This window comes from Sorghum bicolor, chromosome 5 (assembly GCF_000003195.3).
Source record: "Sorghum bicolor cultivar BTx623 chromosome 5, Sorghum_bicolor_NCBIv3, whole genome shotgun sequence".
Taxonomy (NCBI): Eukaryota; Viridiplantae; Streptophyta; class Magnoliopsida; order Poales; family Poaceae; genus Sorghum; species Sorghum bicolor.
Window position 1 is genome coordinate 25,311,049 of NC_012874.2, and position 13,610 is coordinate 25,324,658.

Genomic DNA, 13,610 nt, shown 5'->3' on the forward strand with positions numbered 1-13,610 from the left:
GCTCCAGGAACACATCTATATCATTGCCTGGCTGTCGTGGTCCAGAAATAATCATGGTTAGTAAAAGATACTTGCACTTTTGACATAGATATGGAGGTAGGTTGTAGATGGTTAGGATGACTGGCCATGTGCTGTGGGAGCTACTGAAGTCACCAAACGGATTCATCCCATCGGTACTTAGTGCGAACCTGACATTCCTCGCCTCATCACCGAACTCTTTCGGAAACTTGGTGTCAAACCGCTTCCACTGCTTGCCATCAGAGGGGTGTCGCAACTTGCCATCATCCTTCATTCGTTCTACTGATGCATGCCACGACATCAGTTGGGCATCCTCTGGGTTCCCGAATAGCGCACGTAGGCGATCGATCACTGGTAGGTACCACACTGAGAGTGCAGTGCTTTTCCTCTGCATGTAACCCCCTTCTTCCTCATCCTCAGGAGATGGGATCTGTTTATTGGCCGTCTGGATCTTCGCTTTCTTGTTCCCTCTCTTTGTTGGTCCCTCAACATCCGCGTCTGCACGACAACCGGTATTCCTCTTATATCGGCTCGCGCCGCAGTGCGGACAGCTCTGCAAGTTTTCATACTCACCCCGATATAGAATACAGTGGTTAGGGCATGCATGAAACTTTTTAAGCATCATCGCCACTGGACGGATCATCTTCTTCGCTCGGTAGGTATTGGCAGGCACCTTGTTACCCTCTGGGTACGAGTCAGCAAGCCTCTCTAACAGGTCATTAAAGCTTGTGTCGGACCACCCATGGCGAGCCTTCAGCATGAGCATCTGGAGGTTAAAACGCAACACCATCAAATGCTTTGGACAACCCTCATACAGGGGATCAATTGCTGCCTGCTTCATCTCTTTGAAATTCTCCAACCACTTCGGATTTCCAAACAGAACGTTATCTTGATCCATACGGTTAGCAACATTTAAAAAAATCTCCACATCTTCGGGCCCCAAGACAACATCACCCTGCTCATCAGCATCACCGACACCGTCTTCAAACAAATCATGGAGGCCCACCGATGCAGATGGTTGTCGTCCCCCATCATTCACCGTTGAGGAGTTACCTCCGCCAGATGCACCTGTCACACTTGGATCTGCTTCTTCACCGTGATACTTCCAGATGGTGTAGTCCTTGACGAAGCCATGCCAGATCAAGTGAGACTGCACCACGTTATCTTCCTGTACAAGGTTGTTCTTACAACTATTGCACGGACAAATGATGCGCTCTCGACCCAAAGACACACGGTGCTTTTTCGCAGCGGCAACAAACTTTCTCACATGTCCTAGAAAAGCTAAATCGTTACTGACCCTCGGTATCTTATACATCCACTCTTCCCTATCCATAGCTGCGACCACCTAGCACACACAAAGGGAGAAAAACAAATAAAGATATATGAAAACATGTGAGTAGCCATAAATCTAGTTTTATTTCTCTCCTCCATTTGGATCTAGATCTAAAACATTTGGATCTAGATCTAGATCTAGTAAACCACCTAAATAATGCAAAGGGAGAAATGAGAGTTCGAGAGTAAGAAATCCACCTCTTGCAATGCCCCCCTTCACCAAATAAAAGGGCAAAAAGTTTTCCCCTCTAAGATATTAAATATTAGGGTTTTGAGGTCAAAACCCTAATAAATGAAGAAGGAGCCACGGGGAAGAAGAAGGGGGTCGGGGTTGTTGCTTTTATAGGCACAGACTTAACTGTGGCGGGCAGTTTAAAGAAACCACCACGGTTAATGAACAATTAACCGTGGCGGTCGCTGTAAAAGAAGCCGTCACGGTTGAAGCATTAACCGTGACGGTTCACTTAAGCGGCCCGCCATGGTTAAACGATTAACCGAGGCGGTTTCCCTAAACCAGCCGCCACGGTTAATAGATTAACCGAGGCGGTTTAGTTACGACAACAGTCGCGGTTAACGTAAGATTAACCGTGGCGGTTTGCTTACAGTGACCGCCACGGTTAAACAATTATCCGTAACGGTCACTCGGCTGGCAGCCTAGCCCAGGTTAACCGAGGCGGGCCGCCAGCCGGCCGCCTCGGTGGCCCAAAACAAAATGTCTCCTAAATTTTTTTTGTAGTAGGCCTAGTGGTACAATTGAGAGGTACAAGGCTAGGCTTATGGCTAAGGGTTATACATAAAGAGAAGGGGAAGATTTCTTTGATACTTATTCACATGTTGCCTGTTTGACTACAATTCGAGTGTTACTGTCCTTGGCTGCCTCTCATAGTCTTCTCATTCATCGGATGAATGTAAAGACAGGTTTCCTAAATGGAGAGTTAGAGGAAGAGATCTATATGGATTAGCCTGATAGGTTTGTATTAAGTGGTCAAGAAGGCGAGGTGTGTAAGCTATTAAAATCTCTATATGGCCTATCACAAGCTCCAAAACAATGGCATGAGAAGTTTGATAGAACTTTAACTTTTGTCAACTTTGTTGTTAATGAAGCTGATAAATGTGTGTACTATCAGTTTAGTGGGGGTGAATGTGTGATCCTATGTCTGTATGTGGATGACATACTGATCTTTGGGACCAGCCTTGAAGTGATCAAGGAATTTAAAGACTTTTTATCTAATAACTTTGAGATGAAAGATTTGCGAGAAGCTGATGTTATACTGAATATTAAGCTTTTAAGAGAAGGTAATGGTGGGGTTACACTCGTGCAATTCCACTATGTGGAAAAGATATTAAGTCGCTTAGGTTATAGTTACTGTAAATCTACTCCTATGCCTTATGATCCTAGTATAATATTGAGGAAATATCGAAGAATAGCAAGGGATCAACTAAGATTCTCCCAAATTATAGGTTCACTAATGTAACTGGCAAGTGCTACGAGGCCTGATATCTCATTTATAGATAATAAACTAAACTGGTTTATATCAAATCTAGGAGATATTCACTGGCAAGCTCTTGAGAGAGTAATGCGCTATCTGAAAGGTACTGTGAGCTATGGTATTCACTATACCGGATACCCTAAGGTATTAGAGGGTTATTGTTATGCCAATTGGATATCTGATGCTGATGTTTTAAAGGCCACAAGTGGATAAGTGTTTCTTCTTGGAGGTGGTGCTATTTCATGGATGTCTTGCAAGCAAACTATCTTAATGAAGTTTACCATGGAAGCAGAACTCACAGCATTAGACACTGCCGATGCTGAGGCCAAGTGGCTTCGTGAACTCCTAATGGATTTATCGGTAGATGAGAAACCTGTACCGGCTAGTTCCATGAACTGTGACAATCAAACTGTGATCACAAAAGTCAACAGTTCTAAGGACAACATGAAGTCCACAAGGCATGTCAAACAGTGACTAAAGACTGTCAGAAAATTGAGAAAGTTAAGAGTTGTAGTGTTGGACTATGTCCTTAGCTCTAAGAATCGATGGTGCATCGAGTGAGATGGGTCTGAGACCCACGTGAGGTCTACTATGGTAGTAACCTATTCTATATGATCGGAGATCCCATGAAGTAGAATAGTAAAGCAAACTAGAAGTAGACTGTGAGGAAAGACCTTTTATTTAACTCATCTCAGATGTACTTCTTTCCTAAGTCTATAAGGTAGGCTAGTTATATACCTTAATGTAGTCTAAAGGGGCTTGTGAAGCAATATATATTGTCCTATAGAACATCTTTAAGGAATACATCTATATATATGAGTTTGACTACTACTCAAGTCTATAAGATCTCGGTGGTCTCTAGATACTCATGAATGGATGCTTCAACCAGAGGGGTGCTCTTGTAGCCAAGTATTAGTTATGAGATTAGATGAAACTTATTTCACAAAAAACTTGCAATTCAAAGAATAGTCCATTGTTCAAGTTTTGATTAAGTGTAATCTTCATTCTAGGTGGAAGTTCAACTTAATAGTCTCCACCGAAACAACTGGTATATGAAATGACATGGAATATTGAGAGAATTTCTTATGTGCCCTAAAGTAGGTGTGGATTGTTAAATATTATATGGGCTTTTGGTCCATTTTCTATTTGATGATAATTAATTCTAGGGCCCGTAATAAATGTCATACAACAAATGGTTTAATAACGGATTGGTTGTTGACCTTTTGTTAACTCAACTTAAATAGGCTACTTGTAACAACTCCTATAGAGAAGTTGATGAAGGGAAAAGGGGGCCACACATGCGCGCACATGTTGACACTAGCTAACACCACTTAGATACTAGGTTGTCATCCCTAGCATGGCGCCAGAGTGTACAAAGGTATTTATAAATGTAAAGGCTCTTTAGAAAATAATCTATTCTATCCGCAAGCGCACAGATAAAACACCTCATTGTAGCATTTCACCAGGATAAGTATTCCAGGTATCATTATTTATAATTTTGCTCTAGGGATCTAAGGAGATGGAATTAAATCAAGGGACAAAATCTATCAAGGCATAGACTAGAGATAAACTTGCAAGAACATGATTACTAATAAGAAACTCGTCACACAATCGCATACTTTAGCAGGGGGTAAACCATAAAGATAATGATAATAAAGTATAAGTTCATGGGATAAAGAGCACAGCGATTAGAAAATAGACTACTCCTCATATATGTAGGTGATGTCGGATTAGCTAGAGAATGGATTCTAAGTTATCTACTAACTACTAAGTCATAATCTACTCAAGTTATCTACAAGATCATATATAGCATAAAAGACTCTTCATTCATGTATAAGGAACATTGATAAAGTAAATCAGAACATCGCATGACTTACTCCACAATACCGGTTCTGCCTGTCCTATCAACAGAGGGTGGACTATATAAGAATCAACGAAGCTGTCACTATCGCGAACTACCACACGACTCGGCCAATAGGATACATTTACAGATAAATAACATCTAAGCACCACGCTCACAAGTGATCTATCACCTAACTCCCTCGCGTCAAGAGCTAAGCGCTTTGCAAACTTATACATAAACTCATTATCAATTAGAACTATATCAAATATAGAACTAGAGCAAACTAAGAGCATAATAATTAGAGACATAATGCAATTAGAACAATAGAATTAGAGAAAGATATGAATAATACCATCTTTATTACCGAAGATCCGAATCCAGAGCGTAGTGCTCTACTTCTCTAATTGCTATCTAATCAACCTCTAAACTTGAAGGATTAGGGAGTAGCTAATTCTAATTCTCTGTGGGAGAGAGATCTAAACCCTAACTTTGATGGCTACCTCTGAATAATGATTTCTCCTCCTCTCCTCCAGGGGCCAGGGGGTCTGGTTTTATAGTCCCCTCAAGTGAACGTGAGTCATTGGATCAAACCGACATAGATTGTATGGTTTAGATTGATCCTTTAAGTCGGTGGAGTCTTGTCCCGAAGCAGAGTCCTGATTGGCCTCTTGGCCAGGGCGGGCGCCCAAGGGGGGTGGGCGGCCGCCCAGCTCCCGAGCCCGATTCGCTTCCCGTTCGTTCCCGTGGCTTCTGGATCCTTCTAGATTGAGGAAAATTGCGCGACACGTAATTATCTCGTTGTAAACATGACATGTGGGCCTTCTCTCCATATTTTATGATAACTCCCTGCAGAAATAGATAAACACCAAAGCTCGTGGAATTCTGTCAGATAAAACCCTAATTCTAGATGTTTGTTTCATATTGATCCTTTTTCATGTTTATTTGATTATTAATTTTAGTACTTAAGGACCGTCAACAAACTCCCCCCAAGCTTACCCTTTGCTCGTCCCTGAGCAAACAGCTAAACTCAGACGGATCAGGAGTTGCTTCGATGTTTTCTTTCCTGACAGGCACACATGCTTTTACATAAAAATTCTTCCAGATTAGAGTAAAGTGTTATGGAGTTTAGTACCTACACTTAAATCTTAAGTAATCAAAAGACAAAATAGTTAAGTCAAGCACTATCCCTCCTGTCTATACTTCACCTTTGTTCCAGAGTTTTTTCATAAGTTTTCAAAATAAAACTCAGAGTTCCCAGCAATGATTCTCTCAAGTCTCTCTATATGTGGTATTTGTGGATCCTTACCATAATATCACTTACCTATAGCTAATGGAATATTTAAGTGGAGCTCATAGGAGTGATAAACAGCTCATACATATGTTGTCTAATCGAGCCATGGATCCAAAGGAACTCAGCATATAATTAAATCAAGATGTGCATGTGTGATGGAGTAAATGATAGTGATGGTGAAAATGCATAAGTGTTAATAATAAAATTTAGTTCTCATTGCTCCTTATATTGCTATCTCTCCTCTTCTTTGATCTTTGCTTTGGGAGAACATGGGCTATCTTTTTCTTCTTCTCTCTTTTTTTTAAGGTGGGTAGTAGATACCCCTAATTCTACTGTCGGACACTCGTCCATTTTTTCCGCTCAAGTGGGCATCTTTGTACCCCTAATTCTACTCCGGACACTTGTCCATTTTTACCTCTCGTCTCACTCTTTTTCTTTCTTTTTCGAGGTTCCGGGCACTTGCCCCTTTTTATTTCCTCGTGTATTTTTGCATAACCCATGCCTCTTCTGCATTAAATCTTTTTAGAGAGAGAATAACAATATTCGGGACAGTGAGTGATTATATTTTTAGCAATTTTAATGATTGGTGATGAATGTTGTGGTAGATGTGTGCAAGTGAATATCTTAATTTAACCACATGAAAAGCTCCTAAGGGTCTACACAGCTCGATTAAACTCAATGTGAATATAGTAAAAGATGTTATAGCAAGTATGGCTGTGGTAGGTAGTTTTGTTATGCTAGGAACTCATCATGTGATTTGTAAGTTTTCAAAATAAATCTCCAGAACTTAGTGTAGTAGGGATAAGATAAACAATAGCTCAACTTTATATCATGTCTTTCTTTTACCTAGACTTTAGTTTTATGCTTCCCAAAGATAGTAATTTTAGTTTTAGCAATTCCTGGAAGAATTCTAATATAAAAGCTAGGTACTTGTAGGTAAGCAAACAGAGCAACTGTTCATCATTTCCATCATGCATATTTTTGGTCTTTTTATTTTTTCTAGAGATTGAACTTAGCAGGTAAATAAAGCACACTTATCTACACACTCTTTTTATTTTGTTTTCATGTTTATAAAGTGCAGTAAATAAAAGCAAGAAAATATTTATTTGGTTTTCTAAGTTTTTCCTTTTAAGATAAATTAAATACTAAGACAGAATAGAATAAATAAGAAGAGCAAATAAAAACTTACTTGATAATTTGAGAAGGAACTCCCCCAAGCTGGATGTTGACGTCGGTCTTACCCGATGTTCCAGAACCGCATCATGGTTGTGATGTTGTCGTTCATTGTTGTTGTATCTTGTCTCAGCTCTTCTACTGCAGCGGCATGGTCCTGGTTCCATTTTTGTTGCTCTTCCAGGAGTCTTCCATGTTCGGCTTGCGTGTTCTGGATGTCGAGGAGGGTGTTGTCGGTACGAGTGAAGAAAGCACCGGCCTCTTGATAGTAGTCATTCGTGAAAGCGTAGGAGGCGTCGGAGTATCGTCTTGCATCAAATTGGGGTGGAGGTCTGGATCCTGAAGCTCCGTATGGATCAGTGGAGTACCTGCCCGTATGAAAAGGCGGGTTTGTCCACTGGTGATCTTGGCTCTCCGGCCATGTCTCCTCTGTTGGCTCTTGTGGTTGCACATGACGAGCCCATGGGTCTCGAAGGACTCGAGGATTGTAATCGCAATAATGCAGGTGCGCTGCTTCTTCTGGTCCAGGGTCAGCTCCATACCAAGTGCGTTCTTGGTGAGTGGTTATCCTTTCAGATGCCACTCGCTGTGGAGTTCTCTGGTTTACTGGTGTTGCTGCAATTTCAATCAAAAAGTTTTGCACAGAGTAGAGGCCAAGGTTCGGGTTAGGTAACCGAATCTTGCCTTTATCATCATACAGCATATACATTATGTTCCCCTCTTTCTTTAACATCCGAGCTTGTCTAAATGTGTCATAGCCATGATAAATTCTTAATTCTTCTATGAAGTCTAACGATGAATTTTCTAGTAAGTGAAGATTAGAGGCTAGACGAGTGATAAGTGAAGTACATCCTACTGGTCCCTGAAGACTAGGTATACTAAGCCAATGTGAAACTAATAGTGTAACAGGTGAAGTGGGTACTTTACTAATAGCAGCATATAAAAGTTGTAAATCTCCTACTCTTACTTTCCTAATATCATCACGATAGAAAAGATTGTACCCAAGCCATTTGTGAAACATCCTAAGAGTGGGGTGTTCCATGTCACTGGTTCGGGCTTGACTATAAAAATTATCTCTAGATATTTCTCTCCAAAACTGGTGTCTCTCAAAATTGGGTAAATCGGAGTCAATGTTCAGGATGCATCTTGAAGAGAAACCAAGATGGTCGCTCAGCTCTCTCCAGGATAACATAATTTCTTGTTTGAACATCCGAAAAAACAATTCCCCCCTCATAGTATTGTAAGGTGCAAAGAAATTCGAGGGTGAGAAGACGAGAACGCAGTTCGGTTATATTCCAAAAATTTGTCCAACCCATCATTTGAAAAATTAAGTCAAATTCAGTGTCCATACCTGTTTCTCGTAGTAGGATTGGATCGATAGTAGGGGTGTGAATGAAATCTTTGTTCTTCAGTTGCTGATAGACTTCCTTCTCTCTTCGGGTCTTCAGTCCTAGGTCTCCTATCTTGAGAAGGACCTTAACTTGATGACCTGATGAAGATGACGGAGCTTGTGTGGGTGTCGGATCGACGCTCATCTCTGATGGCTGTGAGGAGTGTCGGGCGGAACTCCTTGTACCAATGTTCTTGAGAGCCTTCCCTGCATTCTTCACCTTCTTAAACATCCTGCAAACAAAAGTTGGCAAAAACACAACTGGTGGAAAATGTGAGATAAAATGTTAGTAGTCAGCCGTCCGGAGTGTCAGTAGTCCAGAGGTTAATCGTTCAAGACAAGTTTCTATTTTGGTAGAGCCTCCCCCTAAACAACTTTTACTTCCGCTTAGACAACGAGATCACTACTTGCTAGGTGACAATCACTCTCTCAAAAGAACTCCAACCTTCCCTTCCACTCTCCTCTTTTTCTCTACTCTCTTCTCTTCACTACAAAAGCTCCTTCTCGGGAGACTGAGATTTATGTGGTTTTCTGAAGTGTTTGTGTGAAGAGAAGGGAAGCTAGAGGTGGCCTTTTATAGGCTGAGCAGGGGACAGGGCGGGCGCCCAAGGTAGGTGGGCGGGCGCCCACCCCTGGTGTCCATCCTGGGTGTGCCTCCTCCACATGCTTCCTTGCTTTGATCTCACGCAGAATAATATTGTGTTGGTAGCGGTTGGACGGTGGAAAGATGTCAGGTGAGTGGAAACATATTGGTGGATGAAATTATGTGATGGGATGTATGTGAGGTGAAGTGTATGACATGTGGGACCCAAGGAGTGTGGGTCATGCTTCTAGAAGATCAATATAAATAAATATAATGCAAGAAAATCTATGAGAATTGAAACTTAATGATAATGGGAAATATTTTTGTGCCTCCAAAATAATTAATAAATATGGGTTGTTACACACCACGAATATTATTTATATGGGGCTTTTTGATTATTATAATTATGCTATGAATATATATGACTAATGCAAGATTTAACTATGCAAGAATTTAAATATGAGAAACTTAATAGTGCGGGTAAATACCGATTTACCTCCCGGTGAGGGTTTGGGATTTTTAGGTCCCCCAAGCTGGACCTCCAAATCTTTTAATCTTCTTAGTTACCTTCCTCCGGAGATGGTGTCTTCACTAGTTCTTCATGATCTTCCTTCACTGTAGAGTCTCTCTCTGGTCTGGGTTTGAATGTGAAGTGTTCTTCTTGTCCGTTTATGTTGAACTTGATTTCTCCCTTCCCAACATCAATGTGGGCATTGGCAGTGCTCAGAAATGGCCTTCCAAGGATGATGGACACTTTCGAGTCAGGACTCATGTCCAGTACTACGAAGTCTACTGGCACCAGGAAATCTCTGATCTTGACTGGAATGTTCTCGGCGATGCCCAACGGGTGTCGAACCGATTGATCCGCTAGTTGTAGGCACATTGATGTTGGTTCTAAGGTTGCATGATCAAGCTTTTTGTAGACTGATGCTGGCATCACACTGACAATTGCTCCGATAACACAAAGTGTATTGTTGAAGTGTTGGTTTCCAATCGAGCAATCAATAGTGGGGCATCCTGGATCATCCTTCTTCTTTGGTGGTTTGTTGAGGATGGCCGCACTACATTCTTCTGTCAGCTTGATAACCTCAGTGGTGGGCAGTGGTCTCTTCTTGTTAAGAATATCTCTGATGTACTTTGCATATGTAGGTACCTGTATGGCATCGAGCAGAGGTATGTTGACATATAATTTTTGAATGACCTCTACAAACTTACCAAACTGCTCATCCGACTGCAGTCCTCTGTTTCTTCTGGGAAATGGCAAATAGTTGGTGTCGTAAAAATCTTTCCTCATTTCTCCATTTCTTGGTAGTTGTAGCAGATCTTCTGCTTCAACTGGGCTTTCTTCTTCTATCACTGCTGGTTGCACTGGTGCTGATGTTCTTTGTTTCTCTTTTGGGTATGGTGGATCTCTGGTGGCTTTGCCTCCTCTAGTAGTTATATTCTTTACCTGCTCAAGGTTAGTAGCAACAGGCAGTGCAGCAGCTATCTTTATTAATTTAAGCTCTACCTTTTTATTAAGAGTGTTTTGCTCATCAAAGGCAGTTAGTAAAAAATCCATTTTATTGTGTATATCTTTTAGAGACGATTCATTTGTATCTAGCCTTTGTTTAAGTTCATCATTAATTTTGGTTTGTTGAGCAATTATCTCTTTTAATGAAAGTTGCTTGATAGTATTACCTGAATTCATACCTTTGCTATTGGGTTGACTCGAAGTTGGTTGATATTTGTATGCTGTCTCAATGGCCCTTTGATCTTCTTTGAACTTGGCCCTCTGGTCAATCCAATGGAGCAAATTTTCCATCTTAGTTGATAATGCATTTACTTCTTCTGGTATTTCTTCAGTTTGATGACATTGTTGAGCTTTATCTTGGAACCAGCTTTGATTTTCTGCTATCTTATCCAAAAGTATCTCTGCTTTTCCAGTTGTAAGCTCCAAGAATGATCCTTTAGCAGATGCATCTAGGCACTCACGAGTCTTATGGGTTAATCCATGATAGAAGGTCTGCATAAGTAACCATGTAGCCATTCCATGGTGAGGACAATCTGATATGTATCCTTGAAAACGCTCCCATGCTTCTGAAATGGCTTCTGTCTTCTGCTGTTGGAAACTGACAATATTTCCTCTTAAGGCAGTTGTTTTGCCTATAGGGAAAAACTTTGATAGAAAGGCATCTGACAAGTTCGTCCAGTTGTTGATGTTATCTTGATGAGTGTAGAACCACTTCCTCGCTTTCCCTTCTAGTGAGAATGGAAAAAGGCGAAGTAGTATGACGTCTTTGTCAACTCCGTTGATGTGGATTGTGCTTCCAATTTCTAAGAAATTCTGCAAGTGTGCACTGGCATCTTCATGTGCATTTCCACTGAATTGTGTAGCTTGTACCAAATTGATGAGGCTTGACTTGAGCTCAAACTCGGGTATTCCTTCTACTGCAAATCTTGGACCAGTTGGAATGTTCTCAAGACTTGGAGCAGAGAATTCTTGCAAGGTCTTGTGTGCCATAGCTTCAACAATTGGTAGCTAGCTTCTTCTTCTCTTGATTGCTTTGGTTCTGATGATGAAGAGTTGAATGTACCCAAAGTCAATCCTGTTATACCCTGTATAAAAATATAAACATAGAAAAACAACAGGGTGAACCTGCCAAAGCAGCGGTGCCTTGTTATGATTTTTCACTTAGTAGCTGTTTTATGCAATTATTTCTCTATAGTCTAGTCTAATATTTTATATGAATAACCTTGACTGATTTTCTGGCTTCCTTAATATTACCCTTTTGTTCCCTTTTATGACTTATTCCTGAGATTCGTATAATTCCTATAAGTTCCCCGGCAACGGCGCCAGAAATGCTTGTTGACACTAGCTAACACCACTTAGATACTAGGTTGTCATCCCTAGCATGGCGCCAGAGTGTACATAGGTATTTATAAATGTAAAGGCTCTTTAGAAAATAATCTATTCTATCCGCAAGCGCACAGATAAAACACCTCATTGTAGCATTTCACCAGGATAAGTATTCGAGGTATCGTTATTTAAAATTTTGCTCTAGGGATCTAAGGAGATGGAATTAAATCAAGGGACAAAATCTATCAAGGCATAGACTAGAGATAAACTTGCAAGAACATGATTACTAATAAGAAACAAGTCACACAGTCACATACTTTAGCAGGGGGTAAACCATAAAGATAATGATAATAAAGTATAAGTTCATGGGATAAAGAGCACAGCGATTAGAAAATAGACTACTCCTCATATATGTAGGTGATGTCGGATTAGCTAGAGAATGGATTCTAAGTTATCTACTAACTACTAAGTCATAATATACTCTAGTTATCTACAAGATCATATATAGCATAAAAGACTCTTCATTCATGTATAAGGAACATTGATAAAGTAAATCAGAACATCGCATGACTTACTCCACAATACCGGTTCTGCCTGTCCTATCAACGGAGGGTGGACTATATAAGAATCAACGAAGCTGTCACTATCGCGAACTACCACACGACTCGGCCAATAGGATACATTTGTAGATAAATAACATCTAAGCACCACGCTCACATGTGATCTATCACCTAACTCCCTCGCGTCAAGAGCTAAGCGCTTTGCAAACTTATACATAAACTCATTATCAATTAGAACTATATCAAATATAGAACTAGAGCAAACTAAGAGCATAATAATTAGAGACATAATGCAATTAGAACAATAGAATTAGAGAAAGATATGAATAATACCAATCTTTATTACCGAAGATCCGAATCCAGAGCGTAGTGCTCTACTTCTCTAATTGCTATCTAATCAACCTCTAAACTTGAAGGATTAGGGAGTAGCTAATTCTAATTCTCTGTGGGAGAGAGATCTAAACCCTAACTTTGATGGCTACCTCTGAATAATGATTTCTCCTCCTCTCCTCCAGGGGCCAGAGGGTCTGGTTTTATAGTCCCCTCAAGTGAACGTGAGCCATTGGATCAAACCGACATAGATTGTATGGTTTAGATTGATCCTTTAGGTCGGTGGAGTCTTGTCCCGAAGCAGAGTCTTGATTGGCCTCTTGGCCAGGGCGGGCGCCCAAGGGGGGTGGGCGGCCGCCCAGCTCCCGAGCCCCATTCGCTTCCCGTTCGTTCCCGTGGCTTTTGGATCCTTCTAGATTGAGGAAAATTGCGCGGCACGTAATTATCTCGTTGTAAACATGACATGTGGGCCTTCTCTCCATATTTTCTGATAACTCCCTGCAGAAATAGATAAACACCAAAGCTCGTGGAATTCTGTCAGATAAAACCCTAATTCTAGATGTTTGTTTCATATTGATCCTTTTTCATGTTTATTTGATTATTAATTTTAGTACTTAAGGACCGTCAACAGCACACACCGCCACCACTGTCGAGCCGAGCTGTCCCGTGTTGTGGCGTGGCTTGGCGTGACAAGGCAAGGCAAGGTGAGCGTGCGTGCGTACCATGACGTGCCGTGCCAAGGCGAGGTGAGGCGAGTGAGC